The sequence below is a fragment of the Protopterus annectens genome, chromosome 7.part1 (genome assembly GCF_019279795.1).
Source record: "Protopterus annectens isolate FY-2018-M chromosome 7.part1, PAN1.0, whole genome shotgun sequence".
Taxonomy (NCBI): domain Eukaryota; kingdom Metazoa; phylum Chordata; order Ceratodontiformes; family Protopteridae; genus Protopterus; species Protopterus annectens.
The window spans coordinates 86,740,221-86,763,383 of record NC_056740.1 but is presented as its reverse complement, the minus strand read 5'-3'; the positions used below and the strand labels follow the sequence as shown (position 1 = coordinate 86,763,383).

Below are 23,163 nucleotides of genomic sequence, written 5' to 3'. Positions count from 1 at the left end.
AACATTTCCTGATTGATCTTACCTATCCCATGGCTGATAACTGTATATTAGCCCTAGTGAGAATAAATGTGATCATAATATAGATCATTTGGGGGGACCCATGTAAGGGAAGCTGCATTTAGGAACTGCCTATATCCATTAGTGGCATGAGGGGCAATCCTAGAGTACATTTTCTATTACCCATCCTTAGAACCAAGTTACATTTGAATATGGACAGGGATGAGCTTTGTTTTACTTGAATGGATAGTCTGTGCTGAAACAGTGGTAGCCTCTGTGATATATATCCATCTGTCCACAACATTCAGTTTAGATCCTTGGAATGAGTATTTATGATGCCATTTGACTTGCTGATGTTCAGTAGGTCCATCTGTATTAGGTCAGAGGCTGCCTTGTTCATAGGTTCATAGGTAGGTATTAGGCTATTGGCCAAAGGGCCTAAGTAAGCCTAGCCAACACGGTTCCCTAGCAAGCACTCTGTAGGATACTGAGTATGGTGATAAATCTTTGAGGTGGTCCTACTGTTTAGGATGTGTATCCTTTTAGTAAGGTATCTCTGTGGGTATTCCAATTGTTGCATGGTCTGGACAGATACATGCCAAAGTGGGCATTATACAAAATGACTGACCTAATGAGGGCTTTGTAAAAGGGACAATAACATCTCTAGATCTAGTCAAAATCAATCTGTTTATAAGCTGTGCAATATAGAAAGACTTTCTTATGACTCTGGGCACATGTTAGTCAAAAGTTAGGTCACTGTACACACAAGTTCCCAAATGCCAAACAACTGGGTCAGTTCTCAGGGAGCATTGTCAATTTGCAGTTCCCTGGAATAGATGACTTCACAAAGGATACGATAATGTATTTCTTGCAGTTTTGTTTCAATTCATGGTTCTGGCACCAGTTATTGTTTGGGACAAACCTTCCTGCATGCTGGTTAAGTCATTTGGAGATTCAGTAACTGCTCCTAGCTTGCAGTCATCTCAAACTTAGTCGGCCAAAAACCCTTTGGTATTTCCTTCTACTTTTGAGATGTATATGCCAAACAGAAAAGGTCTCATCACCAAACCCTGGGGGACTCCATTGGTGACTGGTCTCTTCCCCAGTTTTGATCTCCTGCATCCAGTGAGCAAGCATACATGTATGCATTCTTTGATTCACCTTCCTGATTGCATTAAACTGGTTGCATTAAATTATACTCCTTGTATAATACAGCACCACTTGTTAGAATGTGTTTTAAATTTGTAGTTTGGAACAGTCTTCTAGTAAGCAATAAAACAAAATGTATGAACCATTAACTACAAAACTACCCATTTCAGAAAATTTCAACCATAAAAGGCTACTCAAAATTCTGTCATTACAATCCAACAATATCAGCAAATATGCAAAATTTCTGCAGAAGTAAGTCATCTAAATAATTCCACATTAATGGGATCTGTAACTAATGAAGAGGTTGCTGCTAGAAAACAAATTTACATTTCATTGTTTTATCTACAAATAAAATGCCTGCTGCCCTTGAAGAGTAAATTGCCTATGCTACATTAAAAAAATGATAAGCTAGTAATTTTGCAATGGGGAATGAATGGCAAACTGATAACAGAAACATAGTTAATAGGTAACTCCTCCAAAAGAGGGCATTCATAGGACTGTAGCATCCACTCCCTTAACACAGTGAAGGATTAACGATCCACCTGTATATTGGGAGAGTAGAACCAACAGCCTTCTACATAAAATGCAAGTATACTACCTGTTGTGCTACTAACAATGCAAGCAACTTAGCATAAGTAGCACTATACTTATCTTCCCCCGAAGCTCTCAGATCATTGTAAAATCCACTTAACACTCAAACTAAATCTCTCAACTTCGCAGCACAAGAAATCTGGAAAAAAGAAAACAATTATTTGGGGGGGGGGGCAAAGGCCCAAAACCAGGGACACATTTTAAATATTGCTTGTACAATCTTAGAAAGTTGCTAAAACAAAGTGCTTTGTGAATCACAGGTGGTGGTATGGGTAGAGAATTCCGGCTCTTGTTTGAGCCTGAGTAACACTAATCACACCTAGCTGGGGCATTTTATACACACACACACACACACACACACACACACACACACACACACACACACACACACACACACACACACACACGGGAGCACCATGTCGTTGTATCTTTCAGCTTTTCCCGGTTAGGGGTGGCCACAGCGGAACTCCGGTCCGCTAATGATTGGCAGTAGATTTTTACATACGAGTTGCCAGCCATGACGCATGACCTTCAACGAAGGTATGCCCATTCACGCATGTCTCCACGCAGAAGATGCATTAGCTGAGAATCGAACAGGACAACATCTTACTGTGAGGTGACAATGCTACCGCAACACCACCACACACACACACACACACACACACACACACACACACACACACACACACGGGAGCACCATAACTCCTGCAAATAAAAGAACAAAACTCTCCTTACCAGCATGAATCTGGCACTGGCAGCACCAACATAACAGCGGCAGCATAACTCCTGTAACACAGATCAATAAGAGAACAAGAACATCTAGTTTAGTTAGTTAAACTTCCACGCACAAATCCACATTAGCATGAAAACTCCACTTCATTAATTTTGTCCGACAGGTCTTGCAGCTGTTAAAGTGGGGGGGTGCTCCCCCTTCCTCTGGCTCTTTGGTTGTGGCACCCATGCAGGCAGCCTGTAAATGGTTCATATTTCAGGCCCTAGCTTGTAAATGTTTTATCTGCCAAGCCCCTGCTTACGCTTATCAAGGGTACCAGATCTTGTCAGATTTGGGACTTTAGGACACATGGCTAGGCGTAAAAAGGTCATTGTGGTCATTAGCCTAGTACAGACCTATGAGCCTATGAACCTTTGGAAGGTCTATAAGCCAGTTACTCTCTTGGCTTGTTTTTGTTTAATACTGCTTTGGGGTGGCTGAACCACAGACAGCAATTATTTTAATGGCTTTGTAGTTTCCCCAGGTTTATCAGCTAGTTGTCTTCTGCAATTGTGTTTTGACTGCCCCGTTGAAGAATCCCCAGTTGGCTTTTGATTGTTCGACAGTTGTACTCACACTGCAGTTGTGCTTTAATGCTGCTTTGTTGACCATGGCATGTCATGGGATTTCATCCATTTACCATTCTAAGTAAAAAAGTAAGAACAAAAGAGTAGTGGTTTAAGTTTTGGCAATTAACAGTTTTAAATAATGAACAAAAAAAAAGTTTGTGAAGCTGTTGTGATGACAAGCAACCTTGCTGATTCAGCAGTACATTTCCTCCTTAACATGTCACCTCAGTTTCTGACAATATACAGCTATGTATGGTGTTAGTGTTTAATGAGTGCAGAGTTGGTCTGTACTTTCCACTCATGCAATCACACATACCAGTTTAAGAAACCAGAGTGTCAATGTGCAAGCAAATGTTGTTTTTAAATTGCTTTTAACCTTGTCCTCGTACAAAAGAAAAAAGAAAACAGACTAATCAATGTGAGTTGAAAAAAAAAAGTGGCAGGAATGAGCAAACCAGGTGTGGCTTCGACATCTGCAGGGTATCAGGTAGGCAGTCACATACTTTCTTAGACCATCTTGGCACTATAACACAACTGCCTCAACTCCCACACAATTGATTCTTCTCCATTCCACATCCACAACTTCTAACCATCCAAATACACATATAGAAAAAGAAAGAATTAAAGCAACATGCAGTTCTACTTTCATCTGGGTCATTATGGCACATTCACAGCTCACTCACACTTCAAGACAATTAATTTTGGTTCAGACCAGACAATGCACATTAAAGGCATTCATTAGAGCTGTATCAATCAATCAATCAATCATATATAAACAAAAAATAATAAAAATCAAAATATATTACAGTGACAGCTGCATTAGGGGGTATCAGTCACCTTTAAAGCATCAAGGCCAGCTCATAAAAAAAAAAATAAAATATATATATATATATATATATATATATATATATATATATATATATGTGTGTGTGTGTGTGTGTGTGTGTGTGTGTGTGTGTGTGCATGTGCGTTTGTGTGTGTGTGTTTGTGTGCGTGTGAGTGTGCGTGCGTGTGTGTGTGTGTGTGTGTGTGTGTGTGTGTGTGTGTGTGTGTGTGTGTGTGTCTTTTTATACATGGATCCACTTCTGAATCTAGAAATGCTAAAATGTTGAATTTCAGTATTTTGTGACCAAAAGTAGGAAAGTGCAGAAACATGAAAACACACAACACTGAAACAGCAAAACACCATAAAACACAACCCTCCCCCACAATTAAAACAAAAACATTAATAAACTAAAAGCAAATAACATATGAATATGTTTTTACAGCGGGCAAGCCCCCCTGCACCTCCATGTTGGGGCTGTGCCCCTCACACCCCTGCGACTTAGATATACCAAGTTCAAGGTTGTACTAACTCAGAAAGGAAAAAAAAACACAAACCTCATTTTACATGCCCTACACTCCCATTGTACACTGTTATACTTGCACTTACCAATAACACACACACATACACACACACACACACACACACACACACACACACACACACACACACACACACATTACACATGTACAAAAATCACCACTTTCAACACTAACATATTACACTACCTACCTACCCCAACCTATACCTAAACCTCCCCCCAAAAATAAAAATTTACACATTTCTATCCCAAACCCTAAAAAACTAAAACACCTACTTGAATCTCCGTAAATAACCAGACATCGGCCGCCATGTAGAAATCCCAGACCACACTGCCCCTTAAAGAGACAGCAAACACTAAAGTACACACCGCACCACACCTACCATGGATTTGGGGAACTTAGATTAATTAAAGTGCTGTTTCGGACAACTGCACTTTTGACATTGAGGTCTCAAAATTCTGTAATTTGACATTTCTATGTTCATGGCTTTAATACAATATCTTAAATGAAGATGGAACCAAATTTCAGAAGAATCAATATTATTCTTTCAGAAGTTTTTAGCATAAGAGAATGACTTAGTAACTGAAATTGTGCAGGTGAACATGAAGTGAACAATAAGTCAAACTAATGTCTCAAACAGCATAGGGGACAGTCCTGCTACTAACAGGTCATGAATAAGGAGCAGGAAGGAGGCAACAGTTCAAGATCCCAAAGACAATTGTCAGCATATTTCTACAGATTAGGAGGCATCAGGATCACCTGATAATCAAAGGAATGCTCATTTGGGGGATGCAGATGAATATTTACAGACTTTTTTGAAAACCTTAATGAAGAAGTCAGGCTTAGATTAACTCAAATAGTAGGCAGGAACAATAACAATGCTTCATGTCCCAATGTAATCAGTAGGATAGACATCTGCTGCTCGACATGGCAAACAGTGATAGCTCTACTACCCTAGCATTTCCATTACTATTAACAGTGTTGTCCAGTATATGAACTCTTTCTTCAGCATTAGAGCATAGCAACAGTATTGAAAACACACACAAGGATAACAACCTTGAAACAACCCCCCCCCCCTTTTCAGAGATCAGGGTTCATATATCACACATGGTAAAAGAAAAACAATTGGAAGAGCAAGTTTATAGACCTCTTCAACTTAATTGGTGTGGAGGGGGTACAGAGGATCATGGACACTGACTTTAATGGGTCCAAAGACCTCACAGAAGCTCTAGTTCTGCTGGGCAAATGGCAACCCAGGAATTTAAAGGTAAAATCTTGGGACATATGGGCTGTATGGTTTACACACTTCACACCCTTCATTTGCTACTGCTTTACTAGGTTATTTTCTCATTGTAAAAGAGGCCCACATCCTAAAGGGGGCATGTCATGGTATCACTGTGACCAACAGTTCAGGAAACTAAAAGCAAAAGACAGACAATTAAAATGGAAGACCAGACATCCCAATATCTGGCTCAATGTCATGGTAGATAAATAAAAAGAATGAATACAGTCAGCCAGAGGATCACCCTCTCTGCAAAGGCAAATCCTTCTGGGCTTTCAATTCTGGCAACTATGATTGTCCTTGATGCAGGTTTCTGATATTCACAACATTTATGGATGGAGACACCCCACCATAAGATTCTGGCACAAAGAGATTAAAGGTTCCACTAATTTTATTCAGCCTCAATACAAAATCAGATTAATATGGAGCCAACACCAGACAGGAGAAAATGGAATTTTCAAGGCTTTAACAGAGTTTGGTAGTTTTGCAGATTCAGATAAGCCTAAGTGGAACCATTTTCCCTGTTAGAATAGCAGTTATTAAATAAATTCTAAAGATTTACCCATACTAATCAGTCACCAGTTTTATAACTGATGTTTTCACAACTGTGTTTTTAGATCCAATATACAAAACACACTCTCATCTTGCAAGAAGCAAACAAGGGTAAGGAACATATATTCCACCAACCCATTTCCAAAGAAATATAACAAGGAAGGATCAGAGGTCCATTCAGTGTTCCTCTCTTTAAGACATTCATTACATCTCCTTTAGGCCTGGTTTCCAAAAAGAAACCAAGTAAGTATTTATTTTATTTATTTTACATTTGTTGACCGGGCTAGGCTAGCTGGAGAAATTTCCATTTTCAGTAGCGGCCCGGGGAGAAAAGCTCCACAGAGTGAGATACATACAGAATATCTATCAAACCAAAATAAAATAATGATAACAATAACAATCATAATATTGGAGTTAGTATTAGGGTTTGCAATAACAAAAAAAATAAAGACTAGTAAACCCTTCAATGTAAAGTACTACTACAGGGGTTAATTCCTAAGACACACAATACTATCTACATGACATTATAAAAATTGAGAAAGAGAAGGAAGCAAAAGAGAACTTAATAGATATAGTCAAAAAGGACAGTATGTAAGGAAAGTAGAGTGAAAGAAAGTAAGGGAAATGATAGAGATTAACTGTGGTGAAAAAGCAAAACAACAGTGGGGGAAGAAGAGTAAGACAAATAGGGAGTAGTGAATGAAGGAGTAAGGGAGATAGTTATATTTAGTTAGTAATAGTAAATTAGCTAGTCAGGTTTACTACAAGAACAAAGCCAGTGATTTTGGAAATGCAGTTTAATATTTTGTTTGAAAAGAGGCAATGATGTAATCTTTGTTATGTTAGTAGGTAACAAATTCCATTTTGTCCCAACAGCATTGGTAAAAAGAGAGTCACCAGCATTATTATTTGATTTTATAGAACTTGTCAGAATTTTACTGGAGGAGCGGAGAGAGTTAAGATTTTTATAGGGGATTATGAGTTGTGAGAGTATTGGGGTATTATTAGGTTGGTATAAGATTTTGTGGGCAATGCAGAGTTGATGGATTATCAGATAGTTCTGAAACTCAGGCCAGCCATGAAGTTTTAAGTTAAGACAATGATGTGTTTTATAGGGGTTGCCGGTAGCAAAGCGGGCAATGTTATTATAGCAGGTTGCCAGTTTGTTAAGGCTTGTTTTTTTGAGATTGGTGAAGATAGGTGAAGCATACAGAAGAGTAGAAATAAGATGGGAGTGAGCGATCCTTGTTCTAGTTGAAGGTGTGAGAAAAGGTCTAATTCGATACAGGGATCCTATCTTTCTGTTAACTTGTTTTATGGAGTTGTTAATGTGTAGGTCAAATGAGAGATTATTGTCTATTGTAATACCTAGCAATTTAGTTGATGTGTCAGGTGAGATGACAGTGGCGCTGTTGGAAGAGATAGAGAAGTGTAAGGGGGAGGTCCTGGATGTGGGGGTAAAAAGAAGAAGTTTGGTTTTCTTTGCATTTAGTAAGAGGAAGCGACTAGAGAACCATGTTTCTACGGTATTGAACACTGTTTGGGTGAGAGAGATAAGTTCAGTGGTAGAAGATGCTGAGCAGATGAGCGTAGAGTCGTCAGCGTATTGAATGCAGGTTGCTTGAGGGATTATAGTTTGAAGATCATTGATGAAGAGGGAGAAGAGAAGTGGTCCAAGGATAGAGCCTTGTGGAACACCAATGGAAACAGGCAAGAGTGAAGAGGTGTGGTTATCCCAGAGAACAGCTTGTTTTCTATCTGTGAGGTAAGATTTAAACCATGTAATGGTTGGGGTATCGAATGAGAGGGATTCAAGAGTATTAAGTAACAAGGGGTGGTTAACCATATCGAATGCTTTGGACAGGTCAATGAAGAGGGCAGATGAGAGTAAGTTGTTGTTGCGGTTTTGATTAATGGTATCTACAAAAGAAAGCAGGGCAGTGGTGGTACTGTGGTGTGGTCTAAAGCCATGTTGACAGTTTGCTATTATGTTGTGATGAGAGAGATATTGCACGAGTTGAAGGTGGATGCATTTTTCCATGATCTTAGCCAAAGGTGAGAGGAGAGCAATGGGCCTATAGTTAGCGTAGTCAGTTGAGTGTCCACCTTTGTGTAGTGGGATAATATGAGAGACCTTCCAAATTTCGGGGATGATTCCTTCTTTGATTGTCCTATTTATGAGAATAGATATAGGATATGCAATAACCTTGGCAGCTTTTTGAAGAAAAAGAGATGGGAGCTTATCAGCTGAGGGGGTACATGGTTTTAGTTTTAGAAGAAGTTTGTATATGTATGATGTAGAGATAGGTTGTAGTGAAAATTTAAAGGAGGAGTTAGTTTGGTTACGAGGTGGGCAGAAATTGTTGGCATTAAGTTGTTTAGCTAGAGTTTGGATAGTTTCTGTGAAGAAAGAGTTAAAGGCATCTGCAGTCTGCTGTGGGGTGTCAGGGTCTGCATTTAGTGGTGAAGGTGTTTTGGAAGTTCCTGGGGAGAGGAGTTTATTAATTGAGGCCCAGAATAGTTTTGAATTATTAAGATGAGTTTGTTGTAGTTCGATATAGAATTTCTTTTTGTCAGTTATTACTGCCTTTTTAGTTAGATTTCTAAGCTGTCGGAAGTTTAGAAGATCAGTGTTATTTCTGTGGGTTCTCCATCTATCCCAGACTTTATTTCTAGTGAGAATGAGCTTTTTGGTTTCATTGGATAGCCAAGGGGCTATATTAGATTTCATTCTAATAATACGTTCAGGAGCATGTTTGTCAAGAATGGATAAAAACATTTTGTTAAAATGTAATACTGCATTTTCAAGAGGAAGTGTTTTTAAGGGGTTCCAGTTACATGCCCTGAGTTCAGTTTGAAATAGGTCCTGATTAAAATGTTTGGAGGTGCGTATTTTTCTAGTAATGTGGGGGTTTAGCAAATCAGCTTTATCTCTTGTTATAAAAGTTAGAGAGTGGTCACTGATATCATCTGGCAAGGTTCCTAGTTTGTAATTATTTTTTACTCTGTTTATAAGTATCCAGTCTAGAATGCTTTCTCTATTAGTATGTTTATTGAGCCTAGTAGTGGAGGTGATGGTTTGAGTGAAACCATGTAGGTTGATATGGGATGAAGGATTTTCTTCATTAATGCTATTCCAGTCTATGTTCATGTCGCCTAGTATGATAGTTTCCTGTGGATAATTGGTGGATATGTGACTAAGAAAATCTTCGAGGGTAGGTATATTGTTGCCTGGAGGCAGGTATATACAGATGATATTAAGGGATTTTTTTGAATTTAACTGGAGTTTGATCATGATGGCTTCTATCCTGCTATCTTGAGTTGGTGTGGCTGGGAGGGTAGTGACATTTAGATGAGTACTAGTTAATCTATCACCTATCACATCCAGAGGGTCTATCAGTCAATTCTTGCATAGATAAAAAGACTCCAGAGTTCATTATTCATTGTTAGATAATACAGCTGCCATTATAAAAGAAATCAGAGATGCATGAATTGAAAAAGTAAACATCTAACTTGTTTTTCATCATCTATCCATATTAATCAAAGACTGACCCTTGTTAGGGGTGCTCTGTAGCTTGTTCCATGTTTGACATTTTTAGTAAGACTCTACTTTGGTGCTGGAAGCAGGACAATCTGTTCTTTCTCGAGATGCATTTCCTTGATGATTTTTTTAATCATAGGAAATGGTGAAACAAAAAGCAAAGAAGGACTACAGGCTTTCATCAAATTCAATGGCTCACTAAGTGTTCCCTTAGTGGAAGTTAAAAAGGATGGTCCACTAAAAGTGCTAACATTTTTGGGTATAGAAATCAATATCAAATAAGGATGTTTCCAGTTGCTAAAAGAAAAGGTTAGTAAAGTTTCCAATGCTGTGAGCAGTTTCTTGTCTGCTGAAAGGGTAACTAGTTGTTAGGTCTAATCAACATTGCATGCTGAGCCATAGCTCCAAGCAGTACATTTATCAGGTCCATAGCAGACTTTTTACCTGGATGCTGCAAGAAGCACCACAGGGTCAGGATTAAGAGTGGGGTTACAGAAGGCCTCAGATTATTTGCTAGTTTTCTTATGGATTACAATGACACATCATTTTGGCAGGCCATTTGGTAACAAATGAAAACTTTCACTTGTTCACCAATGCTTCAAGCAAATTCGGCATGGGAGATTATTGTAACTGGCATTGTTTTTAGAGCCTTTTTCAAAAAACTGGTTCTATTCAATAAGGAGGAACATTACATTTTTAGTGATTTTTCAAAAATGGGTTTCAACTCATATATAGCAAAACTAATTGAGTAACAAGCATGTAATATTCAGATCAGACAACAGAGCAGTACCTGAAATTCTCACCAAAAAGGCATCTAAGAATGTTTGAGTCAGTTCCATATTAAGGCTTTTAGTTCTTATTTCTTTGAAGATCAGCTTGTCTTTCTCAGCAGAACACATTAATGGGTCTAAAATAAATTAGCTAATGCACTTTCTTGATTGCAGGCTCTTCAGTTAAAAAAGGTTGGTGCCACAAGTAGATTTACTTCCCTTCCAAATTCTGAAAAGAATCTGGATGACTGAAGGATTAGAACATCGTGATTTTGAAATTTGTGGGCCAAAAGCACTGATACAGCATGCTCTACAGCAATTAAAAATGTTGGCCAATTTTTCAGCAGTCTACAAATCCAGGATAGATAATGGTCCTTTCAAACTATTCTATTCTTCCTCCATCTCTGCAATGATTGTGGCCTTGCCCCTAACGTGGTTAGAATCCACTTATCAGTTTTAAGTTTATTTATTAGAATCTTTGGAGTCCCTGATGTCACTAAGCACTGAGCAATGCTCAGAGGGTTTAAATTATGGGTCACTGAGAAGAGTTTAAAGCTCAACAAAAGGTGACCCATAGGTTTAGCATTATTTAAATCTATGCTGTTCAGCCTACATTCCTTATCTACTCACATCAAAATTATTCCCTCTGGACAAATTATTCTGTTGCCTTTACTTTGGTGCTTTCAGGGTAGGGAGATAGATGGGCAGTCATTAGTGGGAAGAAGAAATATTAACACAAGAGTTGCTCTTAATTTGGATTACCAAATCCAAAATATTTCAGTCTAGTCATGGCCATCACGTCACTTTATGAGAAGAAATGACCTTTTTACTTCACCAGTGGCAAGATTCAGAACTCTCCGGGAACTAATCCCACACCTAAACATTAACAATGCTGTGTTTATCACCAACAAAGGCTGAATTATTAATAAAATTGACCTTTCCAGCCAGTTCAAATGAGTAGTAACTTGTTTAGGCATTTGCCCCAACCCTTACACTTTTCCCTCATTCCAGAGTAGAGTGAGCTTCTGATAAAGTGGCCTTAAATCAGTCCACAGAAGTTCTCAAAAAATTAGGCAAGTGTTCCTTTAATCCTTACTTAAGATAGATACGTCAGTACAAATGCAACAAATTTTGAAAACATTTTCATTTACTTCCGGCTTTAAAGAACATTCTCGTCCTGCGGTACTTCTTCATATCTCAAGCCCAGACCAGAACATCAATCTGACTCAAAAGCTCAAATTTCAGGTTAGTCCAAATCAAGTACAAGGTTATTTGGAAAGAAATCCCTGGTTTACGATGGAGTCAAATACTCATTCACCTTTCACATTAAATTCAACTCAAAGTAACTCGTCACACAATCATCCTTCATTTTGGGGAGATTGATCTAAGATTTAAAATTTACACCAAAGAGGCAGCTTATACGCCACATCTTATGAAATTTAGTAACAACCAAACAGACTTATTCTCAGACTCCATTAGTTTGGTAAGCAATGGTTCCCAGACTAAATTTGATTAGATCACTCAACCTTCAAGCAATTTAGAGAGCTAGAAGGCTGGATAAACCCAAAGTAGAAAGAGCAGGGCCATTGTTAGGCAAAGACTTAGTTGAACACCAAGAAGTTTATGACAAAGATACTATTTGGTACTAATGATGTGGCATTCATTTATCAGAAGTCAATCTGGATATTAAATTTATTCTTACTTTTCAAGGAACATCACTTAAGCCAGCAGCAATTATTGCCAGCCTAAAGAACAGCTTCTTTTGTCAATATGCTTATCTTTTTTTTTTTCAGATATATTTTTATTGGATTTTTCAAACTTTTCAAACATACAAAGGAAAAACTGTAAGTCATTGCAGGAAGCAATAAAGTATAAGTATATATGTAACAGTTAGTGCAAAAAATATGCATTTATAACACAGCAGTTATCTTACAGGGAAGCTTACATCTTAGAGACCAATATAAGCAGTAAAGACCCCCAATAACCTATTACAGTCAAAGTCTAGAGATACAAATGGAAAGTGGCTTGGAAGGAAGAATATATGACTGTCTTAAGAAGAAAGTAAAGCGGTAAGGAGGGTATAACCATAAAAAAAAACTATTTACACCATGTAATTCTATTTATACCATATGTACATGTCGATATGCTTATCACCTGGAATGTTTTTGTTCTACACAAAAAAGGCACAATTCATGACTGTATGCCATGGAAAGGCTTCTAAGTGCAAAATAAAGTCCAACACTGTATTCACATAATATCGAAATATTTAATGTAAATCACAACTGAGTGCTTTTGCCCATACCTAAAACTAGGGCTTCTTCAGAGAATTAATACATTTATTGGTTACTCCTGCATCAGCCATGACTGGTGTATATTCATTGGGAATGTGGCTTTGAGACAATAGTAACATGCAAGCCCAGAGCAAGATAGTTTGTCTCTCTCCATTCCCAACCATATGTAGAGTGTGAGCTCTTCTTTTAATCCAATTTTCTCCACACATCAACAGTAAATAACTCTGGTAGGCAACTGTACAAAACTCCTTTAGCTACCCCAACACCTTGTTGGGTAGCTCTTTATTGCCTAACCCCCCCCTTTTTATATTTCCCCCTTTTTTATTTGCTTCATATTTGATAACTAAAGAATTCAATTTACAGTGGTGCTGCACGTGATGTGGCAGGATTTCTTGGTTTATAGATGTTGTAATCAAATCAGTTTAAAGGTCAATGGGAGGACTTTACGGCACACTACCTGATAACAGGGACATGGTTGTGTTGGTGTCAATTAATTTCACAAGTTGAAAGTTGTTTAGTGTTATCATACTTACAGGTATACAGATGTAGTTTAACCTGAGTTGATAATAAATTTGCAGGTCACTCCTGCAATAACCATCTCTGGTACATACCAGAGAATACATATTCACTGGGGATGGGTTTTAAAGACAATAATCTAATCTCCTTTGGAGATTGTGAAGTTCTGTCCCTAGTGAATGTTAAGCCTATTTTAGCTATCTCTACTGTTTTTGCACTTGCACTGATAAGGCATTTACCCCACCCACCCATTACACTCAGATTTTCCTGATAGTGCATAAAAGAGATCATGTGCCCTGCATTAGTTAATGTTATAATCTTCACTTTATAGGTTCATAGGTTGGTACTAGGCTATCAGCCCTAGGGCCTATACAAGCCTAGCCATAACAATTCCCTGGCTATTTCTTCCCACACTATTTACTTTTTACTATTTCTTCCCACACTATTTGGGTTCCAATTTTATTTCAGTGATTTCCTCTTTTGAGGGTGCATAATCCTCTAAGTATGCCTATAAAAGATCAATATTTACAGCAGATGCACACATGTGCAGCCTAAGGTCTGAGACTGTGTGCAATACTTCTGGAAAGGAGAATTTTATTTAAAAGGGGCAACAGAGGTAAGAAAACTGCAGACCATAAAGTACATTGTCCAACAAGATGGACCAGATCAGACATGGAAAAAGTATGCTTCTCTATGAAAATATCAAACTCAAAGATTAATGCCATTCTAAGACTTGCATGGTAGAAAATTCTCATGGTTAGTATTTAAATATGTCCATTCTCAAAGTCATGAGATCACACACACAAAAACACCATCTGGGAACAAGATGCCATGAACTTCATCCAGTATAAATTCCGGTTAACAGTAAGCAGCATCAACTTAGCAGCTGAAATGCCATGAGAATAAAAAGTCTAAAGGCACAGTGTAAACAGAACAACTCCACCATAGTGTAATCTGACTTACAACTATTAAGTGTAATCGATGGAGTCACCCTTGGGAATTAATGCTCAAAAAAAAGTTTAATTTCTGTAACATCTCCGCACTTACACAGATATGCACAACAGCCAGAATATTAGAAACATTGGTTTCAGCAGGTCTGCATGAGCAAAATTTCAGGTCACAAACAGACTTCCCTAAATTCTTCACTTGTTTTAGTGGGTCCAAATAGCACTAAGTGAAAACAGGACTATTTCTCAGCCCTTTTGTTGGAAGCACTTTTTTTTCCATCAGGTGCCATTTTCAGTCTGATGTCATTGTTGAACCTTCTTGTATAGGAAAGTGAAAGTGTCTTCGTCAGACATCAGGTCAATAATGGAGTCAAACTTGGTGATGACCATGGTAGCTGTATAATGTTTAAATGTTCTAGCAAACAATGGGAAAACTATTTCTCAGTCCACTTTTTGGCAGCACTTTTTTCCTTTCCAGTTGTGTTTACGGTCCCTGTGTATATGCAGTTTAATATCAACCTCTGGGACTCTGGATGTGTTCTTTTGCAAAAAGGTATCATGCTCAGAGATGGGATCAATAATGCAGCCAAGCTTGGTGATGACCTTGGGAGATGTAAGTTTCTGCACACAGCTTGTTGTGTGTTCCAGGTGTTACCAATTGGAGCTTGAAGGCTGCTCTCAGACTGCTGATGGCTTTCAAATGGAAATGGTAGTTCACTCACCTGATGAGCTGTTGTGGCTGCCACCCTCTTCTCATTAATGATTACATTGGGGAGATGCTGGTCTTTTCTAACAGTTGCAGGAGGAGCTTTTACAATAAATCTTTTCCTTTTCTTTTGGCTAGGCTTCAGTCCAACTCCTCCCCATTCACCCCATCCTGGAAGTGTGAGATCAAAGTCCTTTGGTTTGTCTGCTTCTATCTGAGAGTGCTTTTCCTTAACAAAGTCATCAATTACGTCATCTCCTGTAAAAGCTACTTTAATGATAATCCCCTGGTCATCTTCCTCCTCTTCTTCTTCCTGGACTGTCAAAGGAACTGAAGCAGACTGTATCACTGTTGTTGGCACTACCATCACCTTAGAAGGGTCAATAACTACATTTTCCTTATTCAGACTGTCTGTGTGTTTTGGACCAGGACTGTCCATTTTCTTTGGTGTGTATACTTTTTTCATATCTTCTTCTTTGTGTAAAGTTGCCATGTTTTCAAAGGTTTATTTCCGTTCTTATGTTTCATCCAACATAGTCACTTCCTCCTTTTCAGGATTATCTATTTCACGTACTTCGGGCTGAATTACTTCCACAACCTTTGCATTCTTTGGAGTATCTTTTTTCTTTTCCAACTTCTGAAAAAGGCTGTTAAATTGTAGGATGTTTTATAGCATTACAGATATAAAAAAAACGTTCATTCACATTTAACTTAATGAAGATATCCAGAAGCCATTGACTATTGAGTGTAGGTTAGCATTGCAGGTATTAACCTTTCCATCGTACTGGTATTAAGGTACTATCTAACACTGGATTTTCCAGTGATGATATGGGTAGGTTAACTAAGATGTGGTACCTGCCATGCATGTTATATTCACCTGGAACTGGAAGCCCACTCTGCATGACTTTAGTCAGACAGTTAAATATCACCCCCCTAAATGGCCATGTAAGGTAAGGAATATATCACTTACAGAATGTATTATTAAGCAGTTAGCACCTCATAATAAAAAGGTATAAGTTACTTAATAATAACTTCTACAACTGCTAAAAAAAGTGGTTGCACACATTTGCAAAAAGCTAGTAATTTAGATCACTTTGAAATACTAACTATTGTCGCCAGTTTGTGTGCATGCCCACAGATAGGGTGTCTGTGTGAGTATTATGAGGGTGTGCAGAACCATGGATACATGTAGCTTAGAAGGAACTGTGGTCATTCCACCAGCTTAGCTCAGTTTTAAGACAGTGAAAAAAATGGTTGACCTATCATCTTTATGTAATTCATAGGTCACTGCTCAGGTCTAGATTGAAATTAAGTTTTAATAATACATTCTTTCCTTAAAGTTTAAAGCACTTCAGTGATATCTGAAATTATATTTTTAAAATTATTATTTCACTTTTGTTCTGAAAATACCCTCAGCCATACCATAATGTCCACCATACATGTCCAAAAGATGACTGATCAGCTTGAATTATTATTTTGCTTCATGATAGACCATTACTTTAGTAATTAGAAGAAGTTTGCCACTTTTATCAAAGAGTGTCCAGCACGCAGAGTTAGGAACTGATAGGCTTTTCCTTGAAAAAACACATTTCCTTGACATGCACTCCATCTTATTATATTGTACTATATTTGTCTTTCCTGCTTTCTTACAGATCATAAACAGCAAAAGAAACTGGGACAGCAGCAAGAAAGAAAGTTAAATACATTAACTGATTCAGGCTTCTGCAGGTGCACACATGATCAGGTGATTGCATCTGATAAGCCCACACCTGACATGCCACTCCTACAGCAGCTGGTGAAGAGGACAGTTTCCCCACACTGCATGATGGTATCTGGTCTGTGTCATGTTGTTCTCCTACCAGTCCACTGTTTTTACTCTGGGGTTCTGAAGGGGTATACTATAGCTGGGAAAGTTATTTCAATCACAAAAATCAATGGTCAAACTGCTGTTTGAAGGGAAAGGATTTATGATGTAGAAAGTCATCCAGCATTTAGGACTCCAGAAGCATAACAAATGAGCTGGAAACAAACCTTTCCTCTACCTTCCAGTATGTATCCAGATGCTGAGATTTCTCCATGCAACTTGTGAATCTCCAGATTTTTATAGCCACTACATCAGAAGACTTATGCTGAGAAATTAGGGTCTACAGATAATGGCAGAAATGGTTCACATTGAAAACCTTGAAACTGCATCGGTTGACCAGAATGTGTTTGAATGGCAGTTTTCAAGTCGGTAGAATGCTGAACCAAAATGTACCAACTACACTACATTGAACGGGAAGTATAGTTCACGTATTTGGGTTTGACATTGTGCAGGGAGATTGCAGTTCAGTGAGGAAAAGGGAATTAGCTCATTTCCTCATTGTAGTGCAATCTCGGAGTTGGTATATTTAATGTGCAGGGGGTGTGAGGGGTGCAGGGGGGAACAGCCCCCTGCAAAATCATAGAATTAATGTACCATTGACTGTAGAGTGTAATGCTGCATTAATGTGCATAGCAGGAGGTGAGTGATGTCACCTCCTGCTATGTCGAATACATCAAACTACAGATGTCAATGTATTCATTCTCACCTTGGTTGCTGTTTTAAAATTCCGAATTCAGCATCTCGGGTCAACATCCTGAATGGTCAACAGAAGTGGATTCATAATTTCAATAGTAAACTGGCACAGATCCCAGTTTATTCTTCTGCAGAGTCAAAATCTGATATGAAATCACCTTGGGCTTGCATGTTTAGTAGTCAGAAATTAACCTCCAGGATGTCAGTGGAGACACCTACTCTTGAATATATGAGTATTGCTTAAGACAGTGCTTCAGCATTTTGTAATGCCTTCAGTCCCAAACCCTACATCTACAAAGGAGAGGAAAAGAAAATTTTTCTTACGAATCATTATTCATACCTGATTGGATCATGTATAGGTTCTCACAGAGATTACATTTATGCTTTCAGTCATTTCTCTGGGATTATACATTCAGACCAAGTATTTAACACTGTCTCTTCATATTTATTTAATATATCCAGAATCTTGCTGTATGCAAACTTTGTTTATATAATAATAATAATAATAATAATAAAATCAATCTTTCAGATTTTTTGCCTGCATTCAGATGCTGCTCACTGTTGCCACTTATCTTACACTTTTAGATTTTGTTTCCTAACCTAAAAACCATAAGAAAATGAAAAAAATATACTTTTTTGATCAACATTCTGTGGTATATATATATATATATATATATATATATATATATATATATATAATGCCGTATTTCCCGAAAATAATACCGGGTCTTATACTTTCCCCCCACTGAAATACGCATTAGGGCTTATTATTTACCCCCCACATACAACAATCTACATTTATTCATTTATTCATGTACAAAAATCAACATTTATTAATGTACACAAATCGACATTTATTCATGTACACAAATTGGCATTTATTTGGTACTTTCCCATTACAGGGCAACAATTCTAGGTAATGTGTTAATAGTTGTGTGAGAATTCTACATAAACAGTGCAACAAACATTTCAACTTCAGAATATCTACACATTGGCTTTCACAGTGCAATATTTCATGCTTAACAGAAAGTGCAGAAAAATCTCAATACATGTGTATTGGAGGAGGGAAATAAAACAAGAAAATAACTGCCACTTTATGAGTGGTTATGCTTTCTTTATTCCTTATCCAAGCCATGAGAAGAATGATGGAAAGTCATAAAAATGAAGTCTGGGAACTAGTGGCCTGAATTTGTAATTACCCCTTGATAACAAAATGTTACCTTAATACAATAAAGTCAAAAAACTGACAAGAGCTTGCTGGCAGCTGAAAGCAGAAGCAATCCATTCTGTTGCCCCAATAACAAAAAAGTTATTCAAATACAGTCATGTCATCTTCTTCTGGAACATTGTCATAAGTCTCCAACTCCCGAATTCTGGTCTGAATTTCTTACGACTCCATTTCCTGAAGAACCATTGGCCCCAATCTGTCATGCCTAGAAATAGAGCTCTCCTTAAATGAGCACTGCTTGTCCAAGTAGCCTGCTTGTAGAGCATTGGCAACACAGCTGTCAGTGATTTTATCCCATGAATTCTTCACCCAAGTCACGACCTCTTGCAGGCTAGACTTCACAAAGTTTCCACACTGATTTCTATCCATTCTATTTTCAATGTATTCATTGAGTTACATGCACAAATGGTCCTTGAATGGCTTATTTATTGCAATATAAAGAGTCTGGAGATAGGCATTCATTACTGTGGGAATCATTATTTGATCTATTCTTCTCTGTGCAAGGAAGTTCTTCATGTCTTTAGCGCAGTGAGTGCTGCCTGAATCCCAGACTAGCAGACCTCTTTTGCCACCCCACAAAACAAGTGGCAGCATTACATTGACCCACTTCCTTATAACTGATTGTGTGCACCAGGCTTTTTCGGTTTCAAGAATGTAAATGCCTAAAACACGTTCAATCTTATCTTTCTTGCCCTTACTACTGATTAGAGGTGGGGTTTTCTTTCCATCTAGATGAATTGCCAAAACACAGGTAACGCATGCACTTTCTTAACCAGTGGAGGGAATGTAGACTGATGAGGCACCCCTCTGATCAGTTGTTGTTTGAGATCCTTGGCCCATAAATATTGCAGTTTCATCCATAGCAATCATGTTGGAGAGTTGGTATTTAGAAAAGTCGATGCCATCAACAAAGGACTTGAATGCAAGTGCACGTTTAATAACTTCAATATCTTCCAGCTTGAACAGTGTTATGATCTTCTTAGAGACAATTCATATCACTGAAGGAAGCCATCCAGCCAGTGTTGTGATGCTTTGAATTCTTCTGGGGATATTTCGAACTGTGGTGCCATTGCAAGGGCAAATGCTTGAATATCAGCCCTGCGCACAATCAGAGCCTTTGCTCTCCTGTTAGCATCCATTCACAGATTATGTCTTCCAGCTCAGGAAATAATGGTTGCTGACCTGATCCACACTTGCATTTCGAAGCATTTCCCTTGTCCACCTGTTGACTGAGTTTATTGTACTCTGCTTCCCATTTTCAGACCATTGGGAGATCCAACTTCTTCTCTTTGCAGAAAGTCAGATCCTTTCCCCAGGAGTCTTCCATGATTTCTTTCTTGTACTTGATGGAATAGCTCTTTCTTTTTGCACTCATCTTGTCTGGGGGGATAATTGAAGACTTACGAGACAAGAGTGGCAACAAAAATGGTGACAGTTAAGAAGACACAACCACACCTGTTCATTATCAAGTGTGCACATTTTACATAAGTTGTCTGTACTTTGACCAATCAAAGTACACTTGCCAGTGTTTATGGGTCAAGGATCTCAAACGTCAAGTATGAGTGAGGATTAGGGTTATGGTAAGAATCGTGGAGGACTCCCCAGGAAAGAATCGTACGACTTTCTGAAAAGAGAAGAAGTTGGGTGTCCGAATGGTCCGAAAATGGTGATCAGAGTACGATAACCTCAGTCAACAGGTGTCAATAATATTATTATTTTATAATTCAACATGTCCATCGTGTGATGTTTACCATCTTAACTGGGGCTTATTTTTTGGGTTGGGCTTATATCATGACCACCTCGGAAAACCATGCTATGCCTTATTCTCTGGTTAGGTCTTATTTATGAAGAAATACGGTGTAGATATATATATATATATATATATATATATATATATATATATATATATATATATATATATATATATATGTATATATATATATATATATATATATATATATATATATATATATATATATATATATATATATATATATATATGTGACAGTGAATGGGATAGCAGGATGGGTTGGGCATTTCTTCTCTTATCTGCTCAGCTCACTCCCCTCAAGAACTCCAATACAAAATGCAAGCCGCTTTCCAGGACATTGAAAATTACCTCACCAGCCATCAAATCATTCTCAACTTAAACAAAACCAAGCTCATGATATTCTCTAACAAATCATCCAACCTGGCACACCACCCATCTCCATAAACTCCGCCAATGGTATAATCATCGAACCCACCAATCAGACCAAGCTACTTGGTGTTACCATAGACAATACACTAAAAAAAAGGTGAGATATCTATACCAAACGATTGCAGCCCCCCAAACATTTCCAACGCCCAAGTGAGAACTGCTCTCTCCAAAGCAAAAAACACAGCATCCATGGGACCCGATGGTGTCCCCGGCTGTGTGCTCCATGAACTCAATGATGAATTAAACCCACAGCTAGGACAGCTGTTTAATCAAAGTCTTACCTCTGGATACGTACCCAGGGAGTGGCGCACTGCAACTGTGGTCCCACTTCACAAAGGCGGTGCCTCCACCGACCCTGGAAATTACCAGCCCATTAGCTTGACAAGCCTTATCTGCAAAGCCATGGAGAGGATCATAATGGACCTCATAAATATAGACATAGGGAATTTGCAGACTTTGGATCCAACCCAGTTTGGCTTTGTCAAAGGCAGATCATGCCTTTTAAACTTGGTTGACTTTTTCGAAACAGTCACCAAAGCCATTGATGAGGGAAAGGCAGTCCATACAGCCTACCTCGATCTGGCGAAGGCCTTCGATACAATACCCCACTCGGGTATCATTGAAAAACTCATCAGCTTAAATGTTAACCCATACATCACAAGATGGATTGCAAACTGGCTGAGTGACAGAACCCACAGGGTCAGAGTTGCTGGCGCCATGTCAGACTCAAAGCCTGTCACAAGTGGTGTCCCACAGGGCTCAGTCCTGGGCCCACTCTTGTTTGGCATCTACTTTTCCAAAGTACAAGCAAACACAGGAGGGTTATGGCTGACAAAGTTTGCAGATGACTGCAAACTGGGCGCCATAGTAGAAAACACATCTGACACAGATATCCTTCAGAAGGGTCTCACAGAAACGGATAACTGGTGCCAGAGCCATGGCCTAAAGTTAAATGCCAAAAAATGCATAGTCATACCCTTCGGGAAAAACAAGGTTACCCCTAGCTACCAAATAGGTGGCAATCCACTGAGCGCAGAAGAAGTTATCAGGGACCTGGGGACCCAGGTTGATAGTAGTCTATCATTCGACACCCATGTAGCTAAAGTAGTTAGGAAGACCTTCTACATTGCCCACCTTATCATGAAGGGATTCTCATCTAGATCAAGGGAGGTCATGGTCTCCCTTTACTCATCACTCATCAGACCAATGATTGAGTACAATGCCCCATTCGGAATGTATCTGACCCGACACTTGCAGCAGCTGGAGAGGCCACAAAAGTTCCTCACCAAAAGGATAAAGGGTCTCAAAAATCTGTCCTATGCTGCCCGACTGAAAGAACTCCAGCTCTATTCAGTCGCTTACCGCTTGCTCAGAGGTGACCTTTGCCTAACATACAAGGCCATGTCAAACCCAGATTTGATGAATATGCTTCACCTCAAAAAATCTAGATCCATCAGAGCCACAAGGCGGAGACTTAAACCTCGACACGGCTATTAATAGGACGTGCTGGAGGGATAGATTTATCACCCAAATACTCCCTATGCTGTGGAACAAAATCCCGGTATATGTGAGGCAGAGCACCTCGCTGGCCTTGTTCAAGAGAAATCTTGACCAATGGATGGGAGATCGCAGATATACCCCAGGGATTACCTCAATGTCACTGCTCGACAGAGGCACAGCAAAATAATGGGTATAGTTCCCCATACTAAAGGGGTGGCGTAAGCCACAAAACGATGGGCTAGGCTTGTAAATGCCCTCGGGCAGATAGCCTAGTATGAACCTATGAACCTATGAACCTATGAACTAAAATTCGATAACCATATCTGCCTGACAATCAAAAAAGTCCACACCAAACTTGGAGCTGTCTACAAGGTTAAACCCTATCTTACACATAAAGCTAGAATTGCCACGGCAAGGTCGCACTTGCTATCCACCCTCGTCTACTGCTCTCTGATCTTTACCAACCTATCCAAAACTGACCTCAATAAACTAGAGTCCTGCTATAACTAAATAGCTACGTTTGCAACCAATCAACCCCATAAAACCCACCAACTGCACAGCTCTCTGACAACACAACCAATTTGAACTCCCCAACCTATTAGCACTAAATCAATTTTTTTTTGTCCATAA

The 23,163-nt window shown here is 38.7% G+C and overlaps 1 pseudogene; it reads right to left on the bottom strand.

The window, feature by feature from the left end:
- Window positions 1-14,783: 14,783 nt before the first annotated feature.
- Window positions 14,784-15,541, bottom strand: LOC122807557 (annotated as a pseudogene).
- Between the last annotated feature and the right edge of the window lie 7,622 nt (window positions 15,542-23,163).